Raw genomic sequence first — 25,568 nt, 5'->3', positions numbered from 1 at the left:
TTATACAAACAGTTTGTTGTGGTTGGAATTTTTGTTATGGAAAATTAATAATTTTGAAAATGTTGGTAAAATATATAGAAATAAATAAATAAATTAAAGTTCTAATAGTGAGAAATAAATAAATAATATAAATTAAAGTAATACGGCATGAAATTAAATTATTTAAATTAATAATAGATTTTTATGAATTTAAATAAAAATAAATAAATTACAGTTTCTATGGAAAATGTCTTTAAGTGGAGCTAATGTGTGAAATAAATTTATAAATTTTGTTTTTAAAACAAAATTATTAAAATTACTTATAAAAATTAAACATTAAAACAATAAAAACTAAAAAAAAATTAATACAAATAAATTAAAAGAAAATACATCACGGAATAGAATAAAACAAAATTTAAATAAACAAAGTTTAATAATTAAAAATATGTTTTTTAATTAAAATATAAAATTATGCTAATAAATCAAACTAATTTTTTAAATTAATTATTCGTTTTAAAAACTGTTATTAAAATAAATAATATTGAAATTAAAGAATATTTTAATTAATTTTATACATTTTTTAATATTTTTATATAATTTAAAAGTATTTTTTAAATAGAGGGATCAGTTATTAACTTACTTTGTCTAAGCCATACATTGGAAATTAAATTTTCGGTGGCTTTACTCATAATAAAATAACTATAATGTTACTCCAAAAAAATACAAATTTTTTTAAATACTGAAATCAACTAATTTTTAAATTTCTAATTTAATTAAAATTATGCATAACACTAATTAAAATTTAATTTAATCATTCTTTGTACATTTCCAATCAAATATTAACCAATTCCTTACAAAATGTGCTTTCAATCTCATATTAAACATCGCGTTAAAAATTCAATAGAAGATCGAATCAAAACAAAACTGGCTGTGGCACTTGCGGCGCATGCAACTGCCACAACCACTTGCTGACTGCCAGAGAGTCGATTACTTATGTATGAGTATATACATGAACGCTTGTAACTTGTAAATGTAACTGTGTGTGCACCGCAATGCACGGCTCTGTCGGTGTGTGTAACCGCGCGCATTGCACTTGCCAGTGTATGCGTGCGTTGGCTAGTGAACGGTTGTGTGAATTATGAAGTGTGTGTGTGTATATGTATACACCAAATGTTTGTTAGCCAGCGCATGTGCATGTGTGTGTGTGCGTGCGAGAATGTAAGTAAGCGTGTTTAAATTTTATCTGACGGATTGAATTATTCGTGAGTAGTGAGTATGGTTGGCAGCGAGTTTTGACTAGCGCTTGCCAAGCAACTGAAAACAAGTTTTTAAAGTAGTTTTCTTTGGGACGGCGTCGTTGCTGGATGTGTTTTTGAACGTATAGCGGTCGACTAGCGCAGTGTACATAGTACGTTAGTGTAGTGTAGCAAAGCAAAGTAAATGGTGAATAGTGTAGCAAACACACAAATGTTTTATATTTTTTCGTGCAGTGAATGTGAAATAATAATAATAATAGAAGCAGTGAGCAATACTATTGATAAGCTAATGTTTAAAACCAACTGAAAGGAGAAGTGCGGTTAAATTTCGTGTAAAGTGTTATTAAAGAAAAATATACTAACAACTCATAAAGGCAGTGATCTTAATTTAATTAATGAAATTTTAATATTTTTTTTCAAATAAAACAACAAGAACAAGGCAGTCAACCAAACTGGATACTATAGCTATAAAAATCCAATCGCCACGCAGCTTACCCCCAAAGTGTTGCCAGTCTCTCTGAGCCAAGTTTGATTATAGAAAAGTCAGTATTCGAATCTGCATCTGTGCGCTTATCGTGTTTGTGTGTGTATATTTGGGTACTAGAGCAACGTCTTAGCGCTCTTTTATGTTTGTAAAGTGTTGTCTTGGTATGTGTGTCGTTGTAACAAAGTTTGAATTTTATTCTTACAAGCCACACGACCAAGTCTCAAAACGTGTCGAGTGCCAGCAGTGAGTGTTTGCATTGCCATAGCATTGGAAAAAATCGAATTGTGGAAAATAATAGCTGCATAACTACTGATGTGCAATAAAAAAATCGTGAAATAAAATAAAAAAATATTAAAATAAAAAATTTTAAATAATATTAAAAAATACAATAAGTGAAAAATTAAAAAAAAAAACAATATACATATTTGTAGAATATAGCAAAAAAAAATATTTTATCTGCATTGTAGTGAAAGAAAAGTGTATGCAAAAATTCAAGCAATAAATGCATTAAAAGTGTTTGAAAATCCAACTTGAAACCAAAAATAAATTGAATTAAAAAAGTGAATAATATTAATTGAATGTTATATGCAACAAAAAAGAAGCTCTTCATTGTGTTTTTGAAAACGAAAATACTGGATATAGCAAAAAACAAGCGGTGTGTGCACTGCCAGCAGCATTACTCACCGCGCGATTCAAACGAAACAACGCCAGTTGAATGTGTATTAAAAAACCCAGACGCTACACGTTCAAAGCCTGATTTTTTTCTACGCAACAGGATTAAAAAATCAAAAACAAAAAAAAAAATAATTAAAAAAAAACCACGAAAAAATCACCATCTAACAAAATTAATTCAATAAAAGTGCAAGTCACAACGGAAATCAGCGTTTCCATATCAAATATTTTTTTCAATTTCAAATCACAATTAACGCAATTGGATGAAAAAACGAAATTTTTACTCAAATTTTTTGAGTAAAAATACACATTTTGATATCCAACCAGCTTGCCGCGTCGTCGTGAATGCTGAATATCAATCATCCATAACATTTGCGTCTCCATCAGCCAGCGAAACAGGTAAAAGAGCAATACAGAAATTTATCTTTATGGTTTTCGAACATTTTTTTTGTTTTTTTGTGAAGGCAAAAAGTAAATATGTGCATATGTATGTAAAGTATATAATGAAAACAACAACATACCCGGCATGTTAGGCAACCTGTCATGTTTTTGAGGGATAACCTCAGACAGTATGCAGTACATGTGTGTATCTCTATATCGGTATATAAGTAAAAGGAAGTGAAACTCAAACAAACAACAACAATTTCGCTCAGGATAATATTTGGCGCTTCACGCTGCACTTGCGTTCATTTTTTAAATTGCTAGGCTCTTTTCTAACTTAATGGTCTGCTAATTTCCTAGTTTCTAGTATAGATTGCGCATTTTTGGTTGCTTTGTTTTTAGTTTTTTTTTTCACTGGCCAGCCTGCTACCTGCCTAGTGCTGTTATGTATGTATAGTTATCTGAAGCCGGGCTGTTTATTCGGCAATGTGTAACCTTAACCTTTTTTTGTGTCTATGAATTGTGTGGGAACTGCTGGTCGGTTCCTGGTTTTTGTTGTAAATTATACTTTTGATTCGAGATCCTTGTATGAAAGGATATGTGCATTGAGAATTACAAGTATTATGTTGGCATGAAGTGTTGGTCATTTAGCGACAAAGTTTTGGAAAAGAGAAGAAAGATAGAATAAGTATAAGCAATGGAAGAAAACATGTGTTCTATCTAGTCTTATTGGATTATCTACAGTGTTTCGAAAAGATAATAATATTAGTATCTCGACGGAGATAATGTTATTCCTCTGCTTTTCTATAAGAAGTGAACCTCAAATAGTTCGTTTTTGCAATTATTTTTTATTTATTCCGTGAATATCAGTTTCAAAGGATCAATCAATGCTTTGACCTGAGAGAATATTTGAGTTTCGGCTATTGTCACACGTCTTTCGAATAGGATGTGCCATGAGTTTTGTCTCTGTTTCCGAAAATCTTGTGATACAGCAAATCAACATTCCAGCTAAAACGTATAGAGTTAAACTATACGAGAGGTTCAGAGATTCAGATATCACTTTAATCTTAAAAAGACGAAATTTAAGTAGAATTCTCGAAGCTCGAGCTGGATCTCATAATCTTAATTAATGCTCGGTAATCTATTATATCTCTATAATCTATTATATCTGCGATATACATAAACATTTAGAGAATATTATTAAGCTTTCCTTAAAAAAATCAATAGTTGTTAGAGACATGAGCAAAAATGGACCAAGTGTTTCAAAGATAATCTTTCTTGAAAGCATATTCTGTGCAAGTGTGAAGAAATCTTATATGTTTCTAACTAAAATACTGTTTCGGGCTAGTGTTATGATATTTTAGAAAGTTTGTAGACTAAACACTCAGTATACATATATACATTTCATATGGTAAAGAACAACTCAAATTCTAATAAATGACTTTTAGTTCTAAATAAACGTTTGTTCGTCCAAGTAATTCTTGACAGTGTGTAGTTAAAGCTTTTCAAATCAAAATTGATGAACATTTCTGTCAAAGAAAAATAAAAAAAAAAAAACAAAAAAAGACTGAAACAAACAAAGAATTAGCTTTTCCAGAGCTTGTAATTTTGTTGATCAATCCACAGGGAGCTTTTATTTCTGTTATTATTATTATCTTCAACAACATTATGCCACATCTATAGTATTTAAAACGCATTTGACTGCAGTGGAGCAAAACAACGCAACACAATGCTAATTCGCTTTTAGAGAAAGGTCAGTTAAAGCCAAGTAAATGACAGATTAAATGATGCCAGCAACAATGGTCGTATGCGTTGAGAAGGGCACCTTGATGCCACATGCAGTCAAATACGTGTGTATATTTGTTTAAGAACCTGTGCTTACTTCCGAACATGAATACAAAATTCAAACCTTAAATGAAAGAATACAGCACCCTGCTGTTTGCCTACTTTGTATTTGTTGCTGCACTTGTATTTATTTGATTTGGAATATTTTCTATTGCATTTGATTAGTTCGGTTTTATACCCGAGGTTTGTTGCGTTAAAGGTTATTACAATTCTGTGACCACGTGAAAACTTTAAAGGTCATTTCACCCTTTCGATCACTTCATAAAGATATATGGTAACTTATATGGTAAGAACTTGAGGGCTTTAGCTTTGAGATTCTCATTGATATTTCTCTACGTTTTTGAAATAAAGAATGGTGTTTTGGTACCTCTGTATCAGCAGTTTTATGAAATTGAATCTTAAGTACTTGAGATTCCAACTCATGTTTCCTAAAATGACATTATGTATGGTTTGAATTCGTCACTAATAATTCAAGGGTTCCGAGATCATTTACCGGTCAAAAAGTCTCTTCAAGTATATGTAAAAGTGTTCTTTAAAGGCGGTCGACCCTCAGCAGATATATTTAAATCACTGTGCGCAGCTTTGACTAAAGACATCTCTTAGTCGCTCTGTTTAACATATGCTAGATCTTAGATTAATCATCCACAGTCAGTAGTGAACTTCATTTGGCAACTCTACACTCGTCTTAGCGACAGTGAGGACTGCAGAAATGTTACGTGCCCGGTTTTCTTTCAAAAGTATTACACACAATAATAGTTAGATATGTCGCTTCAGTCATTTAACTTGATTTCATATAACTGGGTGAATATTGCTTGGGCTCCAACCATATTTCGCTCATCCTTTCTATTTATTTTGAACTTTGATATTCCCAATACTTTGTTCAGTTTTCTATGCATGAAGTTTCAAGTTTTGTGGTTTTTGTTTTTATGCACAGCACTTTGTGCCGAGGATGCTAACCGGGAACTTGTGCGGTGGCATAGCACACGAGGTGCGTCTGTGGCGGATTGTGGCTTCCCACTAAAACTACACTGTTTACTTGGAAGCATACACTTACACTGTGCGTGTGCTTACGAATATTTGTTTTTGTTTACACTGCACTCACGTTACGCCACATTGTGGTAGCACACGGTGTCTTCCAGGCACCGAGAAGCTTTGCGTTTCAAAACTTGGCTGCTGCACCGAGGACCAACTTGCCGCCTCAAATTTCCAACTTTAACTTCAACTTGAACTTCGACTTTACTTACTCACCCCCTGTTGCATTCCCGAGCGTAAGTCTCACGCGTGCATGCGGACCACAGCTAGAACTGCGCCAAAACAGGCTTCAGCTCTGTCAGTTTCATTTTACTTGGACTTACCAATTGGTTGCCAAAGTGGTTTTACTTTTATTTAATATAATTTTAGAAAATCAACTTTTTTTCTGCCGCCACAGCTCCTGCTTACCAACTGCAGGATGAGTGCTTGCAGTAACAAGAGCAAACAACTAGTTGCTAAGCAACAACAGCGTGTGCATGCGGTATTCAGAATTTAACGTATCTTCTGGCTCGTTTGTCGATTTGTTTGTTTGTAAAGCTTCGAGTGTGGTAGAGCGCGCAGTCAACCGCAGTTGCTTGGCGACCCCGCTTTCCTACCTGTCTGCGCGCCAGCTTGCTTTCTCTGCCTTCACCGTGTCGGTTGGTGCCTCGAACGACTCGTGTTGTCTTGAGTTCTATTTTTAAAACTTACAACTCGCAGAAGATGCGTTCTGTCGCCACAGCAGCGTTCCTGTGCACTTGAGTTTCCTTTATGGCGCGCTCAGCTGAATCATACAGTTCAAAGAAGACACTGAAGAAACAGCAGAGCGTTGTATGTTTACAGTCCTCACCGCCGACGCAGCGTCAAAGCCGGTTTTCGGTTATCTTCAATGTGCGGTTGAGCTCAGCTGCCGTGGCGGTCGACTTTGGCTGCGCCGATTGCGTTGATGTCGGCGTTAACGCTGTAAACTCGGCTTCACGTTGCGGCCCGGATTGCTGGACTGTTCTTTTTTACTTTTTCTCCTTATTTTACTTCGTAATTTCTAAAGTAGGTGTCTACTTGACCAACGCTGGCCACTGCTTGTCTTGTCATAAATCTTTCGTTATTATTGTTGTTCTTGTGCTTTGTTGCTGTCAGCTGCCAGCGTTTCAGTTTCTCTGCATTCGATTTTCTTTCGTTTTCAATGGATCGTTGTGCTTCAGCCGATCGATGATGAGTAAGTGTTCCACTGCCGCAATTGAGGTTGCTGTCCGTTCATCGCTTCGACTATGCAACTCTACGGCGCTGCCCTGCCCATTTTATTTATTGGCCAGCTAGCACGCTTAAAGCGTTGACTACGCTGCGTCTTGACGTCGTCGTCGCCGGGGTGCTTGGCCAAGTCAACTGGTTGGACGGCCTGCTGCTAGCTTAGTAGATACCAATTCATTGTTTGTGTTTCTTCTTTCTTGTTCAAGTAACATGTGTGTTGATTTACCTCTCGTAGCTGGCTCGCTGGCTTACTTAGCCACTTTTCTTGTTGGAGTCACGCTTGTTCTCGTTACTAGTTTCTTGCCATTGCCTATTATTGGTGTTTGAACGTGTTACCTTGTTGTTGTTGTTTTAGTTGTTGTAGCCGTTGGCGCACTTTTTTTACGTTTGCTCTCGAGGTGCATGGCCTTATTTACCCAGATTTGAAATTGGAATTTTGATTTCTTTCGTTTTTTTTTTCGCAATCGTCTTGACTTGGCGTGGACGCGCGCGTCTTCTAGCTGTAACACATTTCTCGATTGGCTAATTTGCTGTATTAATTAAATGTAAAAAACGAGATTTTTTGAAAAAAAAGGAACGGCGCTTATTATAGAGACAAGTTTTGGGTTTTAGTGGGAGTTATTTGGGGGTTTAGAAAAAAGAAAATTAAGAACAATTTATTGAGCGCTTAAAAATTTTATAAATAGTATATACATAAATAATATATTATATTAAATATATTACATATATGTATATTCAATCTCCGTGCACTTATACTCTCCACAACTGTTTCTTATAATTGCTTTTATACCGTTACAAAAGTCTCCAATTTCAACTTTAGCACTTGCTCTGCCTGTAATTTCCTTGTATTTATTTTGCATTTGCCTTGTTATGCAACTCATCACAAAATCAACAATTATCGCTTGACTTACAACAACAACAATAGCAAAAATTCAAAACATTTGCTAACAGAAATGCTAATCCACTCGCACAATATAATTATTAGCCGATTTGTATTTCATCTACTATCCTCGCTCTTCCCCTCTCTTCTCCACACTACTCTGCCATTATTATTGCTTTTTTTTAATTTATTTGCCGCATGTTTTTCAATAATTTGTTATTTTTGCCTCTGACTTTTCGCATTTTGCCACTGTTTGGCTGGCTGGTCAGTGCTTCTGACATTGAAAATGCGTTCTGTTTCGCCATAATTGTTTTCCATTGTAGTCATTAACTCATTGAAATTCACGTTTGTCGGTTTGCCATTCGTTTGAGATCGTTTGCTTTCTTTTTTCCCACTTTTAAATATCCCACTTGTATAGCATACGCGTAATAAGTGTTGTTTTGGCGGTTTAGAGACATGCAAATTCAACGAAATTTGTGTGAATCTACGCTGTAATTGGCATTTGGTCACACTGTGACAGCTTGTTGGGGAAAAATTAGTGTGGTCATCAGGAAATTTTGAACTTAAAAAATTAAAAAAAAAAATCCAAAAAATTAAAAAAAATAAAAAATATGGCAACTCTAAATTAATAATGAAATACTCGTTATTGTTGTAGTGCATGGTTGTTGTTGTTATTATACAGGTTAGATATTTTTTAGAAGGTTTAAAGACTAGATCAATTTCCGTTCCCAAGATAGTCTGGTCTACGTAACTGGAATAGATCCGGTTTTTTTTCGTGAAAGAATTCCCGATCTGCTATTATGTTGTTGTTGTTGTAGTATATTAATTAATGCGAATAATGCCACAAATACGGTCTTCTGCTACTTTGACCCATTCACCGATCTTTAGATTTCCAGATGAAGTGATTTCTTAATCCCAGATAATCTTAGAAAAGTCTCCACCGAGATATGCATGTCTTAAAGCAGGTTCGTGAGTGCTTAAGTTTTAATAGAAAATCTCTCTTGCAGTAGAATTCCCTGGCAGATCCATAATGTCCATAATCTATGTTCCATCAGACCCTTATATCCTTTTAGTTGGGATTGAGATCCCATATGATGTATCTGTAGGTATCTTGACATATATCTATGTAGATAACGTCAAAATTTCGTATGGGTTCTAAATCCAGAGATCCCTGATATTTAATCATAGCCGTTGGTAACCATATTACTTACCTAGCTTGTGGTCAGCTGTCGTTAAATATGTAGATTCATTAATTTTGTGTTGAAGATCCAAAAATCTTCTCAAATCTGATTCTGTAAAGTCATCAGCATCACTAAAATCCATTTAACTTCAATGACGTTGTAAGATTCTTTAGCGGATCTAAGCACAATTGAAGCTTCAAAAGCTGTACTCAAACTGAGTCATGACTAAAATATGCGAAAAATGCAGAGTCAACAACAACAACAAAAGCAAATTAAATAATGAATGAAAAGACACGATAAATATGTGAAATGACCAATCATGGAACGCGCCCAAAAAATGAGTTATGCACAGATATAAACAAAAAAAATAAAATGGCATGTCATAAAGTAAAGGTATCTATATAGTACAACCGACCAGCAAGCGAGTTCCAGACAAGCCGAGGAAACAGAGGAAAGCGCGGCGAACGAAGCTGAACTGAATTCAAATGAAATGCGGCTGAACCTGAAAACGAGTTCTCGTTGGCATTCCGTTTGAGTCACAGCCATAAAATTCTAACAACAACAACAACCACGGTGTTCTATGAAAATAATAGTAATAAAAAACAGAAATGTGAAAAAATAGAATTTCAACGCTAAAAGTGAGTCCAATGTGACGATCACGATATTCGCATTTATTGGTTAATCACGAGCGCGAACGCGAAGTAGTAAAATTGTACAAACATACATATTTACATATATAGAATATGCATAAATAACGTTGTATAATGCCCGATTAGCTAATAAGAAGCTAAATAAACAATTTAAATAGAATTGATACCAAAGAAGCAGTAACAAAAAGCAACCGTAAGAAGGGAGCTAGCTGCCTAGGTGGAAAAGGTTAAGGCTTAGCAAAATACCGCAATGAGAAACAGTTAACAGCAAAACAATAACAAAAAAGTTGAAAAGAAAACAACAAATCAAAGCTTTAAAAAAATCTTATAAATTTGCTTTTGTGTGTGTTTCTCTGTGAGTAACTGAGCAACCGCAACGCATTCGCAGCTCGGCGACACAAGTCACTTTGTAATTCCCGCGAAATGGTGAAATGAAAAACCTCAAAGCTAATCAAGTTTATGAAACAAACCAAACAGAAAACAAAACAAAAAAAAAATCACAGAAAAAGGTGCAAAAATTCCACGTAACCGCAAAAATAATGTAAAACAACAACAACAATAGCAATAAACACACCGCCACAACAATGGTAAATACCGCACGCTGAATGTTGGCGAGGTCCAAAGGAATTTCAGTTAACACCGCAACACGCTCATATTGTTGCGCCTCACATGCACACAACAACAACACACACATACCATACACACACTCTCTCGCATGTAAACCCTTAGCCACAGACAGGTTTTGCTTTTAGGTTGGCCACTTTGGCCCAAGTGTTACCGGCTGCTTGACTTCAGATGTTCGCCAAGCAAGCATGTAAGCTTATATTTTTGTTGTTGTCATTTATATTTTGTTGTTTTATTTGTGCAGCGGTGGCTTTTCTATAGGTTGCATTGTGGTTTCATCGCGGAAATACTTTGGGCCAACCACAATTGCATTTTTAAACAATTGATTAGCAAGTATTTGATTTATTCATACTATTTATGTGTGTGCTCGCGGCGGTCACTATGAAATTTAATAATTCAGTTGTTAAATAAATTGAAAAATTTCCATTCTTGGAGATCTTGTGAAATTATGTTTCAATGCTAAAGCCTGCTGAGAAAATTTTAACAATTTTATTAGTTTTTTGGGTGAGTTTGCTTTGTTGCTGGTTAACAAAGTCAATCAAAACAAGTAAGAACTTTTCCTTATCCCATCCGAACATTTTATACTCTCGCAATTCATTGATGTAATTTTATTAACCCATTCCCTCCCATTGTAATCGCTTGGTTACAGAAAAAAATCATGTTTTTTTTAACCAAATAAGTACAATGCGATCGAATGGGTTAAAATGGCCCATCTATTTGGCATAAAGTATAATATATCACATATAGTATATGCGGGTTGAGGTAATTCCTGAACGGATTTTACTCATTTTCACCACCAAGGTGCACTATATCGGAGACTATACGCTCACTTATTTTTGCTAAGATATCTCACATATTAACCAATACATATATGCGGAATAAAGCCCACCGTGTTTTTGAAAAACCTATAATCAGGTATATGGGAGCTAGGAGAAGATCTTACCCGATTTTAGCCATTTTTGGTACAGAGACACACTATTCGAAGAAAAATATTCACTCTGAATTACATTAAAATATCTGAGATTTACCGATATTTTCGGTGAAAAATCACCCTTAGGTACTGAGTTATTCATGTTCGATATCCGAAGCATTGAAAAGTTATAGTCCGATTTCGACTATTTTGCCACAAGTGATGTCACAGTATATATTATAAAGTGAAGGGAGATTGAATTCAAAATTGAGTTATATGTTAAGTAGGCGTTTTCAATAGCAACCCTCTCACGGTCCCAAGGAACATGTATATCAAGTTTTGTTAAGATATCTTAATTTTTACTCAAGTTATTCCTTGCATGGACGGACAGACAGACATGCGGATTTTAGCTCGTCTCGTCCTCCTGAACATTTTGATATATATAGCCCTATATCTAACTCGTTTTCGGTGTTACAAACAATCGTTTTGTGAAGTTTGTTGCGATGGTATAAAAAAGGGTTTTAATACTGGACAAGGGTTTCTCATTTGACATAATAAAAGACATACATTATGACCTTATACTTGTATATGTTTGTATTTTCGAGTAAGCTTAAGGTCTCACATAAAAGTTCATAAGAACTGCTTCGGATTATTCTTAGTCGCTCAAGATGTTTAGACACAGTATAAGAATGGTAAATAATTTTTATTTTTACTGAAAATGAGTTTCTTAAGAACAAACCGAAAGCATTTAAATGGATAAAAGTTGTCTTTTAAAACCCATCAACCATCAAGATTCCTAATTGTGGAATATTAGCTGTTTTCGATTCGGCAAGCGTTAAAGAGTAACCAATCGAACAAGCTATACCGGATATTTAAACAAACTGGTAGCACTTGGGGTGAAACCATGTCCTAACACGTCTTCTGACGGGAATGGTCTAAAATGTGAAAAACAAAACTTGGTAGCTCTGAAGATAGCGGTTGTACTACTTTCAAGAGGTTTCCGCATACCCTCTTTTATTGAATTCAACTCGCTATCTTTGTTGTTATTTTTGTAAGTAAAATTTTTGCCAAAAAAGTAGTGTCCAGTGATAGCGAGAGCGAAAAGACTAATCGAAGACAGCTAATATCTCGTTATTACAAATTTTTTAGGTTAAGAACATAGCTTGTTTGGCACCTTGACTCCATGATCACCATGGTTGTAAAATAAAGCTAAGAACCAAGGGGATCACTGAATTGAGTACAGATGAGGAAAGCTCAATATCAATTTAATATTCGTATATTTTTGTTTACTCCTTGTATTCTGTACTTAGCAAGTCCTGTGCTCAATATGTGCTTAGCCTTACTGTCCGATTAAATCGGATATGCCAACAATTAACCCAAATTTATATGGAAATCTAGTTCTAGTAAATAAATGTAAACTAATCTTACTCTAACCAAATAAATTAATATCGTTTTCAAGGCTACCTGTCATTAAAACAGCTTGAGCTCAAAACCTAAATATCGTTTTCATGTCTTCTGACAGTTTGTGCGTAACACGCTGAAATAAAATATTATTGTCATTTCTTTAATTAAATCTACACTCTTAATGTCATAAGAATCCACTCCTCCAAGTGAAACCAGCAAATCTGATAATGGAAAATGTAAAAGTTTTCCCATTCAAACGCTAAGCTGCTGATGGCGACCATAAGTGACGGCAATGCGCTCATCAACAGCTTATAACGCCAAGATTTAGATCGCAAATTTACAAGTTTTGAGTTGAGCGGCGATCAGAAACTTGCTGAAGACACCAGCTGCGCAGCGCTGACACTTGAAGAACTAAGCGCCAGCGTTATAGGCGAGCGGCAACTGGATGTTGCGAAGGGGAGTTGATTATATTTTTGCACTGCGCAAATTTACGCGCTCGTAATTTACTTTTTCAATTAACGCCAAGTGTGCTGGCCAAGCGCTCAATGGACACTAAGTGGTGCCGGGGAAGTAGTTTGGTGGGGCTACGGGCCACAAGCGGCTGCTATTTAGGCAACTCGCTGATGCTTTTGGCATTTGCTGCAAAATAGAAGGAAAAAAAATTAATTAAAAATGTTTGCACTTCACTATGAACCAATCAGTGGCGCTCAAATTGGCAGCGCTCAGTGGCTGGCAAGCGCCGCGCTTCATCAGCATTGACGGACCAGCTGCCGGGGCTGCAGCTACTGCTGTTGCTACCGTCGCTGGTTGCAGTGGCAACCACTTGATGGCGATTGGCGAAATTTCGTACGTTGCAACATAATTGCAGGAAATTAGCACTGACAGGCTTTGGCTGGCGGCCTGCAGCACATACACAAACATCCATTGAAAGTGGCAAATGAGCACAAACAAGTGGCAACGCTGTCTATGTGAGATTTGGCTGCCTGCAAGGGAACGCAAACAAGCTGGCAGGAAGACGCAATTGCTGTTGCGAAATTGACAGCGCTGCACCAACTTAATTATGCTCTTGGCAAGCGCGCAACAACAACAACAACAATAACAAGGCCTGCAGCAGCAGCAAGTGAAACAAAAGTAAGAAAATGAGCGCAAAATACTACTAATGACAAAAACCAGCCGTCAGCCATCGTATGTAGACTGGTCTGACTGGGCGCTCGCGTTAGTCTGCTAATGAATGACGACGAGTGTCGGCGGTGCGGGCGGGTGTGAATTGCAGTGCGACGGAAGTGAAAAGGAAATAAGCGGGTATCCTAGCTGGAGGCAATGCAGTGGCTGTAACTATTTTTTCTGCGCTTGCAGCTTCCGTACATTGTCGGTGAGCTTGAGTTCGTGATTACTGTGTGCTGTGTGTGTGTGTATGTATGTTTGCTAGCGGATGCTCATGTGAATGCATAGGAGAGCAGGCATGACATGTACGAGAGATTTTTTCATATAAAATGTGTTCAAATAGAAAAAAATAAAATTTTCAACATGATTTTTTATGCTTGTATGTAATTCCATATGCATTTCCTCCCATTTTAATATGTCTGAGTAGTCTCAGAGGGCGTCTGCTCGAGAACAGTGGATTAGAGTAGATGTGTATGGGCTAAATATGTGTAGCTTCTTATGTATGTATAATTCTACAATCGTTTCTGCCCTGCATATATAGGCAAATAATTCACCAAGAGTCTTTCGAAGGCTGAGAAGCTCCCTCTTTTCTCCTCTACTACCAGTTAACTAGCCATGGTAGCCACTAATTGTTGACCCAAGTACCCAAGTGATAGAAGAAGAGAGACGAATACGACCGTCTTGTTCGACCCAAGAGAAAATTACAGAAAAGATTTCTTCATATCCATGTACGTTTTTAGAAAACATTTTTGTTTTTAAAGAGATTCACTTTTGGTTAAAATTCAAATTGAAATATAAAGCCGACAGGAATTTTGAAAAACCTATAATTAGGTATACGGGGGCTAGGAGAAGTTATGTCCCGATTTTAATAATTTTTGGTACAGAGACACACTATTAGAAGAAAAAGATTCTCTCTGAATAAAATTAAAATATCTGAGAGATTTACCATTTATTTTCGGCGAAAAATTACTCTTAGGCACTCAGTTCTTCATGTCCGATATCCGGGGCCTTGAAAATTTTTAATCCAATTTCGACAATTTTTCCACAAATGATGTCACAGCTCATATACAGTATTTGTGTGAAGTTTTATTTCGCTATCTTCATTGGTTCCTAATGTATATCTTATAAAGTGAAGGAATTGGATGTAATTCAAAATTAAATTATATGGGAAGTAGGTGTAGTTGTGAATCGATTTTGTGCATTTTCCATCCATGTCATCAAGGTGTCAAGAAAATATTATGTACCGAATTGCATTGAAATCGCTCGAGTAGTTCCTGAGATATGGTTTTTGACACATAAGTGGACGACGCCAAGCCCATTTTCCATTAAAAAACTGACTGCAGCTTTTTTCTGCTATTTCTTCTGTAAAATTTTGTATTCAACATAACCTTTATATGGTAGGTGGGCGGTAATGGGGTACGTAAGGGAAACTACTTCAGAATTCAAAAAAATTATTTGGGCCGACTATAACCTCGTTAAGTGTTATGACTTACAAAAAACCTCTCAAATGACCTGTTTGCAACATGTTGCGGGAGTATAAAAATAAAATTAAAAAAAAAAATTAGGTGGCATTTAGTATTATTTTAAAATCTGCAAAAAAATCCATTCGAAAATCTACGAACCCTTTAAAACCGCTAGCTTTTCTTTTCGCGTTTCAATTTCTGTCGTCAACCGCCTTTTCAGTTATCCAGAATGCAACATTGCCAGTCAACGAGGGACTCCAAAAGTAATAAGAAAGAAAGTAATAAGAAAAGCATCTCTACAGCTGTCAGCGGCAATCGGCGATAGCTTCATGCCACTGTCGCTCCAATACACATGCGCCGTCTCGAGCAATTCCACCTGTCAACAGACGTGAGCACGCGTGCCAATGATAGATGCGCCGCCGCCAAAAGGCAATACAATCGACGATGGTGCACACGAAGCAGTCACAGACTACAGAGTGGCTACCGTTTGCTGACCAAAATAAGTTTTCGGCGCGACAAATGGTCTTGGGCGTTGCACGTTGAACAATAAAATATTGCTTTTCTTGCCTTGCCGTGCAGCAGCCGCGGGAGTGGCCGAAGAAAGTCTGCGGAGCATTGCGAAGCATTGAAAAACTGTCAACAACTCGTTGGCATTGAGAGCAGGAATGAAATGAGTGAAATACAGTGAAATTGTATGAGATAAGCGATAGCGATGTCTGTTGAATGGCGTAGATTTTTATTATTTGTTTATTGTGTCGGTGGACATTTTTCAACAATTAACAAGGTACTTTGAGATTTTTTTTTTGATATTTTCAAGAATAGGAGATGAAAATTTGGAAAAAATTAGAGTTTAATTAAATGTATTATTAAAAAAATATTTTTTAATTCACATAACGGTTGTTTGTAACACCTAAAACTAAAAGAGTTAGATATAGAGTCATACGAGTAGATTTGAAATCCGAATGTCTGTCCGTCCGTCCGTCTGTCCGTCTGTGCAAGCTGTAACTTGAGTTAAAATTAAGATATCTTGACGAAACTTGGCACAAATATTCCTTGGCACCATAAGAAGATCAAGTTCGAAAATGGGCAGAATCGGACCACTGCCACGTCCACAAAATGGCGAAAACCAAAAACACATAAAGTGTCATAACTAAGCCATAAATGAAGATATAAAAATAAAATTTGGAATAAAGGATCGCACTAGGAGGGGGCATATTTGGATGTAATATTTTTGGGGAAGTGGGCGTGGCCCCGCCCACAAATCGGTTATTTGTATTTAACTCGCAAACTAATAAAGCTATATAAACCAAAATTTCTGCAGTCGGTTCTCTTACATACCCCACCACACACCTTGAAAATAGTTGAAATCGCATAATAACCACGCCCACCTCCCATACAAAGGTTAGGTTGAAAATTACTAAAAATGGGTTAACTAACTAACGAAAAACGTCAGAAGCACTAAATTTTGCAGAAGAAATAGCAGAAGGGAGCTGTACTCAGATTTTTTTACAAAATGGAAAATGGGCGTGGCATCGCCCACTTATGGGTCAAAAACCATATCTCAGGAACTACTCGACCGATTCGAATGAAATTCGGTATATAATATTTCCTTGACACCCTGATAACACGCACGAAAAATGGGCGAAAGCGATTCACAACCACTACTACTTTCCTTATAACTCAATTTTGAAATCCATCTTATTCCTTCACTTTATAATGTAAACATAAGGAACCAATGAAGATAACGGAATAAAACTTTACACAATTAGTGCATATCATCTCTGGCTTCACTTGTGAAAAAATTGTCGAAAACGGACCATAACTTTTCAAGGCCCCAGATATCGAACATGTTGAACTCAGCGCCTAAGGATAAATTTTAACCGAAAATATGGGTAAGTCTCTCAGATATCACAATTTAATTCAGAGGAAATTGTTTTCTTCTAAGAGTGTGTCTCTGTTCCAAAAATTATTAAAATCGGGTCATAACATTTCCATATACCTCATTGTAGGTTTTTCAAAAGTATCTTCTCCTAGCTCCCATTTACCTAATTATAGGTTTTTCGAAAATACGGTTAAATTTCTTCAATAAATTGCGAGAGTATAAAATGTTCGGTTGCACCCGAACTTAGCCTTTCCTTATTTGTTTTTATTTATTAGTTATGTATTTAAATGTATTTTTTATATTTTTTTTCATATTTTTGTTTTATTTTTTAATTTTCATTAACATTAAATTTGCATTTTGCCAAGTGCAACGCAATTTATGATAATAAGCTTTTTATGACATTCCATCAATGCCATTTGGCCTTTTGTTAATTGTGTGGCGGCGTGTGCTGGCGTTTGGCAGTCACGCGGTCGCTGTGAATTGCCGTTAATCAACTTATACACATTCCCAGGGTACTAAGCAAATATTGATGCAATTCTACAATAACAAGTGGCAGTTTATATATACATATGTATGTACACGATTCCAATTATACGTTAATTACTCGCAATGTACTTTTAGACTCGCTATATATTCATACATATATATGTATACCGGCATATGATGAAAAAATAGCAAACTGTAGTAGTAACTAATCCACTACAATACAGTAATGGTATATACATACATACATATAAGTATTTAAAAATGTTTTTGTATATTTTCCCTCCACATTTTTAATCCATTTTTTTCCACATTTTTTTTCCAAATTACTCACCTGCATTTTATCTCCACATTACATACATAGATACCTACATATACATACATATGTGTACATATTCTCATACTATATCATATGTATGTACTCCAGCATGTGTGTGCATTTTTTGCGAATGTGTGCATTGTGCAATTTAAATTGCAGCGCGAGTAAATATTTCAGCGGGCAATTTTATTGATTGCCAGAATTTTCGAAATCCATGCGCCTCATGTTGCACGACGTCAAATGGCGCATTGTGTTGTTGTTGTCAGAAGTAAAATAAAAACGAAAAAAATACAAAAACAATGCAGAAAAAAATCAAAATTGAAAATTAACTGCAGTCGCAACTGGCAAAACAACGGCGCTCATAATTTCCACATTTTTGCATAAATTTATGTCGGTTGCCTTTTTTCTAAACCTTTTGCTACTTATTTGGGGGGGAAAAATCGACAACAGAGAATGGTCACATGTGCCACACTCAAATGACGATTGGCATATGTAAATGTATGCCTTCATACATCTGTATATGTATATGTAAACACGATGGCTGTGAGTTAAGTCAGTTATTTTTGAATTATTTTTTTCTTAAATTTAAAAATAAATTATTTTGCTTTAGATTTTTTAGTTTATATATTTGCTCATAAATATTTCAACTTATTCAAAAAGGAACTTTGAAAAGAAAAGTTATAAATTCTAAATTCTAAAAACTATTTTAAGCCTGAATAATTAAAAAAAATATATATTTTAATATATAATATATATAAATTGTTCAAAAAAATATAAAAAAAAATGTATTAGATTTGATCAGACTTATAAAGTACAAATCAACGAAAGATATTGATTTAACCGGGTTTCTGGAACTAACTACAATCAATTCGAGACCTTTTTAGAAAAGTTCTGTATACAATAAAAAAATTCTGAAGAAGCCTTCCACTTTTCTATCCATAACGTTTGGATCAGGGGTCGATGGTACAGTCACTCAAATAGAGTTTTTTTCAGTAGCAGTCCGCTCTTGGTAAGAAAGGCAAACTTTAGAAAAAACTTCTGTCTTGTAAAAGCTTTCAATAAATTAAATAAAAGGCATTTGCCGACATAATCGATAGATTTTTTCTAAATTAAGCTGTATTATGACGTTTCCAGATCTCTACCATGGTTATATAATGGACATTAGAGTGAAATACAACTCTTGCTCAAGTTTGGTGCTTTACTGGAGCTTTTAACTTTAATTATTGACATTCAAATTCCCTCGTACATAAATTTTAATATGGAAACATTCAGTTAGGTATTTTGGTTCGCTTCACAGCTGAAATGTAGTTCAAAGATTGTTTGCAAGTGTGCAAACATGTTACATAAATTTTCGAATATTAAGTTTAGAGTGGCCAGCTAATTTATGATTTTTTAAGAAAAAAGAAATAACAAAGGCATCGAGGGCAACGAATTCGTAGACGGGATTACCAAGAGTGGTGTACAGATGTCACTCGAAACATGATCGACATTGGTAAACCCATGCACTGTCTGTACGACAAAAAAGGCAGGTGCATGGTAAGAAAAGTCAAAGCGCGCTGGAAGCATCTTCCGGTGTGTAAAACCGCAAAGGTTATGAGAAAAGCGGTAGATCGGAAATATACAAGGTTTCTACTGGCACTCGATAGAAAGGGACCATGGATGGCGTTCTTACTGGTCACAGCCTAGTAGCGGCATACACTTATAATATGAGGCTGTTAGATCGGGAGGAATGCAGGAAGTGTCAAGAGCGGGTCACCAAGGAAACAGTGGAGCATCTCTCATGGGTTTGTCCTGCGTTAGCGAGACAACGCTTCAGATATGAGGGCTCATAATTTCTTAAATTTCGCGTCAAGCACAGGTATTCTTAACGATGACTACTACTCAGAGAATACGTGAAGGCAATCCATTCTGGTATCGCAAAGGACCATAACTGGTCTATGCGTGGCTTGCAGGCCTACAAGACCAACCTAATCTAACCTAACAAGATTCAAGACACATTTGAATCGCTGATGGACTTCACAGATATCCTCTGAGTTTTGACATTTCTTAACGAGGGACAAAATATATTACAAAACATTTGTTATACAATTTTAAATCCTATCGCAGTTAGAACTTGGGCCTAAAAACACTCGAGTGCCAGGCACATATTCGAAGCATTTATTTTCGAAACTATTGAAAGTGGAAATAAGTATTTTTTGATGCGGCAGGTCACCTTATTACTAAGCATTCATATTAGTGCTAGTGACAACCAAAAATCATTTATGCCAATATAGCAAGTGTTGCAAACATTGTTTGACTTGTCGAAATTCACCTGTTTCCACTACTCGAGCTGGTAATATCTCAAATCCAGTATTGTGCACGTACGGCTATACATACAAACACAAATAAGTATATTGGTGAATGCATTTAGTACAGATGCTATACACTTCAGACTCCACTCATGGGTATCAACTTTCGATAAATAAGCGGCAAAGCTGCCAGCCAAGCCAGCGCAAAGGCAAAGCGCGCAGGAAACCCGTGAGTGAACAGAGTGAGTGAGAGACAGAGAGACAAAGAGTAGAAGAAAAAATGTTGAATATCTCGAAATCTGATAAACAGAAAACACAAAGCAAATCATGTGTGGAAATTTTTTTAGCTTCTTTTGCTTTTGCATGCTGCAGAAACTGGAAAAACTCGCTGTAGACGAAGCTGCAGAAAGGTACAAAAAAACACTTCAAACAGGCATATCCAATAACAAAGAAATGGAGAACTGATAAAAGGAAATAAAATCACAAGATAAGCTTTAGAAAAAAAAGCAACAAAGCTTATAACAGGAACATGCATTTTGCTACAGAAATCCAAGCGGGAATATGGAGAGAAGGCTAGAGTGAGGATGGATTAGCATGGTGTGTAAGGGTTTAGAAAGGTGTGCATGAGGCTAAAGAATTTTGGTTTGAGCGTATAGATAACTGTGATTGCAGATATAATGTAAGGTATATGGGTAGAAATATTGGTGGATGCTGCCGCTCTGCTCGCACGTCTGCAAATAAATGGCGCGAAAAATTGCAAATCGTTGCAATCGGGAACAAAATGTCAGCCGGATTTCCGCAAAGGCGTAAATAGAGTACAAGAGTAGTAAAATAAAGCAAAATTAAAAATGAAAATATTAATAAAAAATAAAAATATAAATACATAATTCATATTGATAGAGTTTGCCAGACAGTTGTAGTGCCTTTTAGGCGCTTTCCTTTCCTCGCAGCTTTCATATATTGAACTGAAGTGTGCTGCCAAATAAGTATTCTGGCTATGTGATCAATTTTTTGTCGCAGACCAAAATATACGTGAATATCGAAAAATGTTTTTGTTCAATTTTCTTGTTGACACTGGCTATAAAAAATGTCTGTGCGGCGAATCGACCATAAATCAATGCGACAAAGAGTGTAACGATTGCATTTCAACGCGTTGTGAGTATGATTTATGGATCAGCAGTGATAGCAAAAAATTTGGAAAAAATTTTAAAGAAGTTAAAAAAATATATTTTTCAGCAATAAGCTAATGAAAGTCTAATTGCAGAATTCTTAAATGATATAAAAAATAATAAAAAATTAATTACAATATATACATGACTTTCATTTATAGTTCCATTCACTCTAAACTACCTCAGCGACCTTATTTCTTATTCCTAAAATAATAGCTGTCAATAAAGACATAAAACATAAACAGAGTGTCGATAAGGTCGTTAAAAATAAAACTGTTTAATATAAACATTACTGCGAGAAAGCGGAAGAGAGCAGGAAGTGCAGCTGTAGAGCTCAGATTGAGTAAATGTAGCTTTACAAGAGGAACATTTTAGAAAATAAATATTCGAATCACACCTTGTCACTTGTCACTATTCAGAGTTTGTATTATGTAAATGTCTAATATGCATATAAATGTTCATATGTAAGTCTTATTATATAAATAGTCTATGAAAATAAATATATCAGCGTGCTCACAACCTTACATCCACTTATTTAACGGATGAGCACCCAAGGCGGAAAATCTCATCGCAGAGTATTAATTACCCAGTCAACATTATGCTTGGTACTTTTATGTAAGACTGTTAATTGTTGTTTTAAATAAGAATAAGAGAGTGAAAATATAAAAATCAGTACTTTACTATAAACAATAGGTCGAGAGGGATTGTATTTTGTCCAAAAGCATGTAACACAACTGTCATCTATGTATTATATAAAGTATTCAGAGGAAACTTCCTTAGGAGCTACGACTTTATGATCAAAATATATTCCACTTCAAGCATATTATATTTCTATTTCAGTTCAGCACTACTTCGGAGAGGAATTTTATTGGAATTTGACTTAGATACCGTTTTTACTATAGTTAATTTTTCTCACTCAGACGATTTGACTCGTGCAATATTCTTATTATTGATATTTCTTTGTATTCACCTTATTGTTTTTTAATTGCTTGAGATTTATGACATGCTACAAAATTATTAATTATATTATTTTCTCTTTTATTACAGGTATGCTTCTTTACTACTTATAACTCCACCAAATTAACGGTACATTATATTTTTATATTATATATTAAAATCTGTCAAATAAGTACCCGGAAATTTGAAACATCAAACATCTAAATTTATTATGTCCCCTTCAAAATCGTCACCTTCTTAGACAATACACTTCCAATCGAACGAGCAATCCAATCATTGAAGCTATATTCCGGGATGGCCTTCATGGCGTTGCGAATTAGTTTTGATGTCTTCAATGGTCTCAAAACGGGTTCCACGAAGTGGTAATTTGAGTTTTGGAAACAGGACCATATCTGGAGAGTACGCTGGTTGTTCGGTGATATTTGTTGAATTTTTGTTCAAAAATTTCGTTTGAAACACGGAATTTCACACAAACTCTTTGTCCAATAGCATTTGTTAAAGAAACCAGATTTTATCTTCTTCCAGATTTTATCACTCTGTTGTAATATCTGGATGTTATTCAGTCATGTTAGGAAGTGACTAATCGAACAAGCAATTGGTGTAAATGAAATAGACTGCCATAATCAGATATATAGTTAAGACATCCTATAACCATCCTATATACTTTTTAAAATAATATTTTTGACGAGTGAAAAGATAAGGCAAAGTATACGCTTTATCCTTTGAAAAGTGGATACAAAGAAGATCACAAATAAAAACTTTACTACTTTATGGGCTAACAAAATGTCGACTGGGTTATCAAGTAGGCAGCTACATACATCTGTATATATAAATACTACATACATCAAGAGTATATGTGTGTACAAGTTGTTTGTCACTATAATTGTGATATTTGAAGTGCAAGTGTTGTTAAGTTTTCCACGCTTTGTTGTAATCGTTTGCTTTTTTTTGCGTTGCAAGTGCTGAACTTGATGATAAAAACTGCTAACGCCAACTTTGCGTGTCTTTATGAATAGAGATGGATGCAAAGATGCAAAAACTTGTAATGCGATATGCATTATGTGCATACATAGTACACTGTAGATATGGCCAAGTACTTACTTGCATACTTATAAAGATGCTTAAGGCAAATGAGCAAGGCCGGTGATGTTCTTGAGCTGAGCTGCAAAAAATAACGGCGTTGCGCTGCGAAAACGCTTAACATAATATTCTACTTTTGCATGCGATAATGTGAGATATGCGACATTATAATGTGTAGTTTATAGAATATAGCTCTGTAGCATTAGCAGGCGGGAAACGGTGGAGAAGTAAGAATAAAAGTGTGAAGCACAAAATCGAAAGCTGAGTTGTCGAATGAGTTTATGATTTATTTTGAATCTGTATATTTATACTACATACTATTCTAGAAGAACAAATAAATCCCTAAATCATTAAGTTGATATAATTAAGCGGGTTTCACTGTACTACATATGTTGAGGCCTCTCTAAAAATTAAACACAACTTGTGCATATTATTAAAATTTACATTTTGATTGCTTCGAATTTTTAAGCTTGTGATTCCCACGCATTAATTGTGTTTGTTGTAAAAAGCACCAGATTCTTCTTCAAAAATTTATGCAAATTTTTCAACACGAAACAAAAATTTCAAGCCTCACCTTTTTGGGTCGGAATATTCAAGTGGGGAAAAATGGTTCGCATAATACCTTTTTAGTCTTCAAAAATCCAAAAGTGATTGATAATAATGAAGTTCTTGTATTTTTTCTATATTTTTAATTTCCATTATAGAGAACTAATCGTGATTTAAAAAGAGCTGAAATACTCTCATACAACGAAAAAAACTAAAAGTTCAAAAATAATAAATAAAATTTATTTGTTTCTCATAAAGAAATTTAAAATACGTAATGTATTTGTTGCTCTTATAATGAGAAGATTATCGTTCTCACAACTCATTAATGTTATTCGAAACATAAGCCAAAAACATAGTAGAATGAAGAACTATGAAAAAATTACTAAATTTAGCAACCGTTATATGTTACTACATTTTATACCGTTAACCGTAGGCGTTACAAATTTTTAAGTTGAGTTGAGTTCAGTTTCATATTAAGTCATTGCCTTTGTATAGTTTCATTTGCCTTAAGTCTGATTAATATGCGCATATTCATAAACAGACAACATAACTTAACTTCACATAACATAACAAATAATCATTAATCGGATTCAAAATTAAATTGCATATTAATTAATTCGTTTATTTGCATTCGTTTTTTTAGTTTTTTTTTGTTTAGCGTATATTTGATTTTATTAGCTCAATTATCGTCATAAATATTCACTGTGCGTTTAAGCTTCGTGGGTAGCTGATAAAAATAATATTAAAATGCATTTTGTTGACAGATATATGAGCAATTAATATTGTAATTGTAGGCAATAAATATCATATGCAATATATTACTTATATACTTATATGCTAATGGTTAAATATCTGCAAGCAAATTTGACAAAAAATATTTATATCAATACACCTGTATCTATTTTTCTGCTTCTGCTGAATTTTTTTAGAATGTAAGACCTATAAATTGAGGAGTGTTTTTAAAATATCAACATTTATAAAGAGGTTTTCAATAAGAGAGCTAAATTTTTTTAAAATAAAATTAAAATGGTGTGGGATATCAATGAAATGGAACTCGATTTCTTTTGCATGGCACGCTTGAAGAAGTCCAGACGCTGAACCCAATTTTCGACGGTTTTAAAGCATAAATCGACCGATACTGCTGCAATTTCTGGTTCGATATCCGTATGAAGTTCATCAATCGTCGCTGGCTTTTTGGCATAAACCATAGACTTGATGTTGTCACACAGGAAATAATCTAACGACGTCAAATCGCACGATCGAGGCGGCCAATTGACAGGTCCATTTCGTGAGATAACACGTTCACCAAACTTGATTTTTAATAAATCGGTTGTGACAATCGCTTTAAGGCTTGTGGCGCCGTCCTTTTGGAACCACATATTGTCTAAGTCCATATCAACCAATTTGGGCCAAAAATATTCGTTTATCATTGAGCGGTAGCGATTCCCATTCACAGTAACGTGCCGGTCTTATCATCACGGCAGAATTACGGCCCAATGACGCCGCCGGCCCATAAACCGCACCAAACCGTAACGTATATTTCGCTTATTGACGAATCCATTCAGCCAGAAATGAGCCGATCTTAAATTGGACCTCATGCTCTTAAAGTTGAGGCCACTGACTCCGAATTACGGTAGTATGTTTTAACAATTTCGACTCATTGTTTGATCGTATATCTTTCCATGAAGA

At 35.1% G+C, this 25,568-nt stretch overlaps 1 protein-coding gene across 1 annotated transcript in view; it reads left to right on the top strand.

Moving 5' to 3' along the window:
• The first annotated feature begins 862 nt into the window (after positions 1 to 862).
• Positions 863 to 25,568, top strand: part of LOC105218112 (uncharacterized) — a 207,388-nt gene continuing 182,682 nt past the window's right edge. The window contains exon 1 of the transcript XR_008469967.1: positions 863 to 2,793. The gene's annotated coding sequence lies outside the window, so the exon portion shown is untranslated. The remainder of the gene's footprint in view (positions 2,794 to 25,568) is intronic.

Source organism: Zeugodacus cucurbitae, chromosome 2, assembly GCF_028554725.1.
Source record: "Zeugodacus cucurbitae isolate PBARC_wt_2022May chromosome 2, idZeuCucr1.2, whole genome shotgun sequence".
NCBI lineage: Eukaryota > Metazoa > Arthropoda > Insecta > Diptera > Tephritidae > Zeugodacus > Zeugodacus cucurbitae.
This window is presented reverse-complemented; position numbering and strand designations above follow the sequence as displayed.